The sequence below is a fragment of the Perca fluviatilis genome, chromosome 7 (genome assembly GCF_010015445.1).
Source record: "Perca fluviatilis chromosome 7, GENO_Pfluv_1.0, whole genome shotgun sequence".
Classification (NCBI taxonomy): domain Eukaryota; kingdom Metazoa; phylum Chordata; class Actinopteri; order Perciformes; family Percidae; genus Perca; species Perca fluviatilis.
The window spans coordinates 38,169,454-38,176,710 of record NC_053118.1 but is presented as its reverse complement, the minus strand read 5'-3'; positions in this window follow the sequence as shown (position 1 = coordinate 38,176,710).

The window sequence follows — 7,257 nt, the reverse complement described above, 5'->3', positions numbered from 1 at the left end:
ACCTGGGAACATGCTTAGGGATGCTGATGAGAAAAGAGACAAAACTTAGAGAAAGAGAAAGAAACGGTAGAAAAAGAAGCTAAAGGGAAGGAAGGCAAGAAGGGCCAGTCATAAATACTTAGAAAAAACACAGTAGAAAGAAGGAAGGAAAACACTAGGGTGGACAAAAAGGGACAAAAAACCCCCAAAAGTGATAAACTTCAAACCCGCCGACATCATTGTCCAGGTGTGTGGTGGTCCGTGGTGGCAGGTCTGTGGCGTGTGGCGGCGGTCCGGTGATGGCGTGTGTCCGGTGGGTGGCATATGTGCGGTGTGTCCGGGGCATCCGGCATACAGGTGGCAGGTGTGTGGCGGTAACTGTGTGCGTGTGGTCCAGGTGTCCGTGCGGGTGCGGTTCAGGTGCAGGTGTCCGGTGCATATGCGTGTGTGGCAATCCGCGTGACATGGGTGGTCCGTGCGCGTGCGTGCGTGCGTGCGTGGCGTCCGTGCGTGCGGTCCAGGCGTGCGGTCTGTGTGTGGGGTGTGTGTGTGCGCGGTCTCAGACCAGGTGCAGGTTTCATGTGCGTGCGTGGTGTGTGCAGGCTGTGCGTGGGGTCGGCGTGTGTGTGTGTGTGGCAGGTGGCAGGCAGACGGGACCACACAACATCTGGTGGCTCTGTCACCCCAGGACCGAGCCCACCTGGCGATCCCTCACGCTTATCCACGGCTGAACTCGTCTCCCAACTCTCGTTCAAAGAATAGGCGAGCCCCACCGACGGGTCCGCAGGCGATTCCACAAACTGGTCTGGAAAACAGGAAGGATGGCCAGAGGTGGAAGCCGACATCACCAGCCACAGGCTGATGGAGCTTGGCTGTCCAGCGGACCGACACAGGAACTCATCAGACCCGGACCCCAGCACTGTCCCCCCAAGGAACGGTGAGCCTTGCACCCCAAAGTCCTTCATAAAGATGACGTGAGATGGAGACACCAGAGATAGATTTAATTAAACCACAGTCCCGGACCCGGGAACACAATGACATAAAAAACAGAGACAAAAACCCTAGGAGAAAGAGAAAAGAAAACCCAGAGAAAGAAGGAAGGAAGGAAGGAAGGAAGGCAAGAAGGAACAACGACCCCAGGAAAAACCACAGAAGAAGGAAACGACCAAGGACAAGGACAAAACCCCAAAAGGAAACCCAGTGGAAACCCAGTGGCATGGAGACCAGGAAACCCAGTGGACTGTGTGGATCAGGAATGAACCCCAGCCCAGGAACGGAAGGTCTTGTGTGGACCCAGTGGACTGTGGACCCAGCCCAGGAAACCCCAGTGGAACCAGGACAATGGATTTGAGTGGAATGAGTCAATGGACAGAATCCCATCCCAGGCCCCAGGAGCATGGACTGGACAGGAAAGGAGAGGAATGGACCGAACACCTGGAGGACACACAGGACCAGACCAGGACCCAGAAGGACACGAGCAGGACCAGGACCAGGACCAGACCAAAGACCAGAAAGGAGGACAGAGACCAGACCAGAGGACAGGACCACAAGACCAGACCCAAAGACCACAGACAGGACAGACCAAGGACCACAGAGACAGACCCAGCACACAGACAGGACAGACCAGACCAGACCAAGGACCACATAAGGAAAGAGGACACCAGGACAAAGACAGGACAGACAGGAAGAAGTGGTGAGACGAAAGAGACAAGGACAGGACAAGGACACGGAAAAGAGATGAAGAGGAGACAGAAAAGACTGAAGGAAGATGAAAGAATGGAATGAAGGACACGAAGAAAGATGAAGAGGACTGAAGACGAAGGAAGATGAGCAGGACAGAACACACAGGAAGATGAGCAGGACAGAAGACAGGACTTGAAGGAAGATGAAAGAGACAGACCAGGACAAAGGAATGAAGAGATGAAAGAGGACAGACCAGTGGACAGGACGGAAGGACAAGGACAGGGACAGGAGACAGACGAATGGAATGAAGGACAGAGACAGAAGAAGATGGAAAGAAGGATGAGCAGGACAGAATGGACAGAATGGAGGGGGGGAAGAGACCAGGACATGGAGTGACCAGAATGGACAGTGGATGAGCAGGACAGACCAGTGGACACAGAATGAAGGGAAGGATGGACAGGATAGAATGGAAGTGGATGAAAATGGAAAGATGCACATTTGTTAAGCACCGCACCAAAGCACCGCACCAAAAGGGCACATTTGTTGTACCGCACTGCTAAAGCACTAAGCTTAAGGGCATAGATTTGTTAAGCACCGCACTAAAGCACCGGTAAACCAAAGGGAATTATTTGTTAAGCACCGCACCAAAGCACCGTACCAAAGGCACGGTACATTTGTTACAGCACTGCACCAAAGCACCGGTAGCAATTAAAGGGGTTAATTGGTTAAGTACTGCACCAAAGTACCGTACCAATACAAGGTACATTGTTAGCACCGCACCAAAGTAATTGCACAAAGGGTGCACATTTGTTAGCACCGCACCAAAGTACGTAATCAAAGGGTACATTTGTTAAGAACCGCACCAAAGTAATGAACTAAAGCAATAAAAGGGTACATTTGTTAAGCACCGCACCAAAGTACCGTAAATTAAAGGGACATAATTTGTTAAGCACCGCACCAAAGTACCTGCACTAAAAGTAAATTGCACTAAAGGGTACATTTGTTACACCGCACCAACCAACGTACCAAAGCGGCAACATTTGTTAAGTACCGCACCAGACCGCAACAAAGCAATGGGAAACAAAGGAAAAGATTGTTGGCAACTGCACCAAAGTACCGGAAATTAAAGGGTACATTTGTTGCATGGAACCAAAGTACTGCACCAAAGTACCGTACCAAAGGGTACATTTGTTAAGTACCGCACCCAAAGTACTGTAAATTAAAGGGTACATTTGTTAAGTACTGCACCAAAGTAATTGCACCAAAGTACGTACCGCTGACATTTGTTAGTACTGCACCAAATAACGAACTAAAGGGTACATTTGTTACACGCACCAGCAATCGCACTAAAGTACCAAAATTAAAGGAACATTTGTTAAGCACTGCACCAAAGTACGTAACAAAGTACCGTACCAAACGAATGTAAGTACCGACCAAAGCACGCACCAAAATACCGGAGCAGTTGGCCCACCAAAGTACGCACCAAAGGAAAGGCACTCGCACCAAAGTAACGCACCTGTGCAACGTACCAAAGGGTACATTTGTTAAGTACCGCACCAAAGTACCGTACCTAAAGGGTACATTTGTTGGCAATTGCACCAAAGTACCGCAACTAAAGGTACATTTGTTACACTGCACAAAGATACCAAAGTACCAAGTAAATAGAGGGAAACGAGTTAAGCACTGCACCAAAATACCTAACTAAAGGGTACAATTTGTTAAGCACCGCACCAAAGTACCGCACCAAAGGGTAAATTTTAAGTACCGCACCAGTACCGCACCAAAGGGTACATTTGTTAAGCGACGCACCAAAGTACCGTAACCGAGGCACATTTTAGTAAGCACTGCACCAAAGTACTGCACCAAAGGGTACATTTGTTAAGCACTGCACCAAAGTACCTGCACTAAAGGGTACATTTGTTAAGTACCGCACCAAAGTAACCTAACGTGGTACATTTGTTAAGTACTGCACCAAAGTACCGTGTACAAAGGTACATTTGTTAGCACCGCACTAAAGTACCGCACTAAAGGGTACATTTGTTAGCACTGCACCAAAGTACCGTACCAACGGGTACATTTGTTAGCACCGCACCAAAGTACCGCACCAAGCGGTACATTTGTTAAGTACCGCACCAAAGTACGGTAACTAAAGGGTACATTTGCACCGCACTAAAGTACCGTACTAAAGACGTAAGATGTGCAGAATCGCAACCAAAGTACTCGGACCAAAGTACCAAAGGTAATTAAGTACTGTACTCAAGCACTGCACTAAAGTACTGTACCAAAGGCACGATTTGTTGTGCACCGCACTACAAAGCAATGCACCAAAGGGTACATTTGTTAAGCACTGCACCAAAGTACTGCACAAAGGGTACATTTGTAAGTACTGCACCAAAGTACGCACCTAAAGTATGCACAAAAGCACTAAAGCAACGTACCAAAGGGTACACGCTGCACCGCAAAAGTACCGAATAAAGGGTACATTTGTTAAGCACCAACAAAAGTACCAAACTAAAGGGCATGTAAAGTAATTGCACCAAAGTACGCACCAAAGTACATTCGCTGGTACACAAGTACTGCACCAAAGTACTGCACTAAAGGGTACATTTGTTATACCGCACCAAAGTAACTTGCACCCTATAAAGTACATTTGTTAAGTACGCACCAAAGCACACGTACCAAAGGGTTACATTTATTAAGCACCACTAAAAGTACTGCACTAAAGGGTACATTTGTTAAGTACCGCACTAAAGTACTGCACTCAAAGTACCGGTACCAAAGGGTACATTTGTTAAGTACTGCACTAAAGTACTGTACAAAGTAGTACTAAAAGTAATGTACCAAAGTACCAAAACGTACCGCACCAAAGGGACATTTGAGTACTGCACAAAGTACCGCACCAAAGTACCGCAACAAAGCGTACATTTGTTAAGCACTGCACCAAAGTACCGCACCAAAGGTACTGCACTCAAAGTACTGCACTAAAGCAATTGCACCAGTAAGGGTACCTTTGTTAAGTACCGCACCAAAGTACTGTACCAAAGGGTACATTTGTTAAGCACGCACTAAAGTAAAGTACAAAGGGTACATTTGTTAAGTACTGCACTAAAGTACCGCACTAAAGGGTACATTTGTTAAGTACCGCACCAAAGTACCGCAACTAAAGGGTACATTTTTAGCAACTGCACTCAAAGTAACGCACCAAAGGGTACATTTGTTAAGCACCGCACCAAAGTACTGCAACTAAAGGGTACATTTGTTAAGTACTGCACTAAAGTACGTACCAAGGGATACATTTGTTAAGTACTGAACCTAAAGTAACTGCACTAAAGGGTACATTTGTTAAGTACCAGTACCTGCTACTGTACCAAAGGGTACATTTGTTAGTACCGAACAAGCACTGCACCAAAGGGTACATTTGTTAAGTACCGCACCAAAGTGATACACACTAAAGGGTACATTGTTAAGGCACCGCACCAAAGTACCGCACCAAAGGGTACATTTGTTAAGTACTGCACCCAAAGTACCGCATAACGGGTACAGTTGGCACTAAGCACCAGCAAGCCAAAGGGTACATGTTAAGCAACACAAAGTACCCGTACCAAAGGGAATATACCGCACCAAAGTACTGCACCAAAGGGTACATTTGTTGCGCACCGCACCAAAGTACCGCACCAAAGCACTTAAACACCAAAGGGTACATTTGTTAAGTACGCACCAAAGTACCGCACCAAAGTACGTACTAAAGTACTGTACCAAAGTACCGCACTAAAAGTAAATGCACCAGAACCAAAGTACCGCAAGTAACCACAGTACATTTTTAAGCACTGCAACTAAAGTACGGAACTCAAAAGTACGCACTAAAGGGGTAAATTTGTTAAGTACTGCACCAAAAGCGCCGCACTAAAGAATTCGCACTAAAGTACCGCACTAAAGCACTGCACCAAAGGGAAATTGAAGTACTGCACCAAAGAACTGTAAAATCCAAAGGGTACATTTGTTAAGCACCGCACTAAAGTACCGTACAAAGGGTACATTTGTTATACGCACAAAGTAACTGTACCAAAGGGTACATTTGTTAAGTACCGCACCAAAGTAACTGCACCAAAGGGTACATTTGTTAAGTACTGCACCTAAAGTACCGCAACTAAAGGGTACATTTGTTAATACCACTTCAAAGTACTGCACAAAGGGTACATTTGTTAGTACGCACCAAATACGAAACCAAAAGACAATACGCAACAAAACACTCAAGGGTACATTTGTTAAGTACCGCACCAAATACCCGAACTAAAGGGTACATTTGTTAAGTACCGCACCCAAGACACAGGGTGATGAAGTAGCACAAAATAATAAAAGAGCAAACAAAAAATAAAAATGAGCACTGCACTCCAAAGTACTGCACTAAAGTACATTTGTTAAGGACAAGGGTTTGGCAACAAAAGGTTGAAGTGAGTGAAGATATAGTGAAATATGTCTGAACTTCAACAACCTTCATCACTTCGGCCGCTAACGCCCTCCTTCATCACCCTGATCTTCAATGTAAAAGGTGTGTGTGTGTGTGTGTGTGTGTGTGTGTGGGTGTGTGGGTGTGTGGAGCGCGTGTGTTGTGGTACACGTTTGTGTGGTGTGTGTGTGGTAGGTTGTGTGCCGCGGTGGTGTGTTGTGGTGGTATAAGGGGTGGGGGAGGGAGGGGAGTGTGTGGGTATGTGAGGTGGGGCTGGCTCAGTGGTGGGTGTTTATTCTGTGAATGTGTGGGTTAGAGGGAGGAGCGGGAGGTGTGTTGGTGTGAGGATGTGGAGTGATGGTGTGAGTGGGTGTGGGTGGGGGGGGTGTGTTGTGTTGTGGGTGTTGTGTGTGTGTGTTAGTAGTGTAGTGGTGGTGACACAGTGGTCTTTGTGCTCAGAAGATACCTGTGTACCGCAGTGAACTAGAGAAACAAGCTAATCCAACTGTCCCAAATACACACACACACACACACACACACATACACACACACAATAACACACAATAACACACACCACACACATAAAGATTATTCCTCACCCTCCAGTAGGTTGACCGACGAAGTCCGGCTGACGCCCCGGCCGCCTTGCTGAAGTGTCGAGAAATCTGTGGTTCGAACCTCTGAAGTTGGTCGTCGTGGGCGGGTGAACAGCTCGCCTGCACGCCAGGAAACACAACAACATACGTGTGACTGACAACCTCAAAGTTCCTCAAACACAGCTACCTAAAGGGCAACTTAGTTTCTTCAAAGTGGACCCTAAGAACAACAATCTCTGAAACTGGTCCAGTATTAATCAGTTAGAGTCCACTAAAAGTTCTGTTGTTGCTGCTGAGAGACTCGAGATTATTATTCTAAGTGTCTGACAACATTATGGGATGGATCCCTACAGAGATAGACCTTTTAGTTAAAGAGTAAGATCCTTTAGTTTAACATGAAACAGCCCCCAAATCACCATCACACAAACTACACAGACTACATAATAAATAATCAGGACTTTTAGCGTATAGAGCCAGCATATCTCCACCAGACTCCATGTAAATAATCAGGACTTTAGCGCTGTATAGAGCCAAGCATATCTCCACCAGACT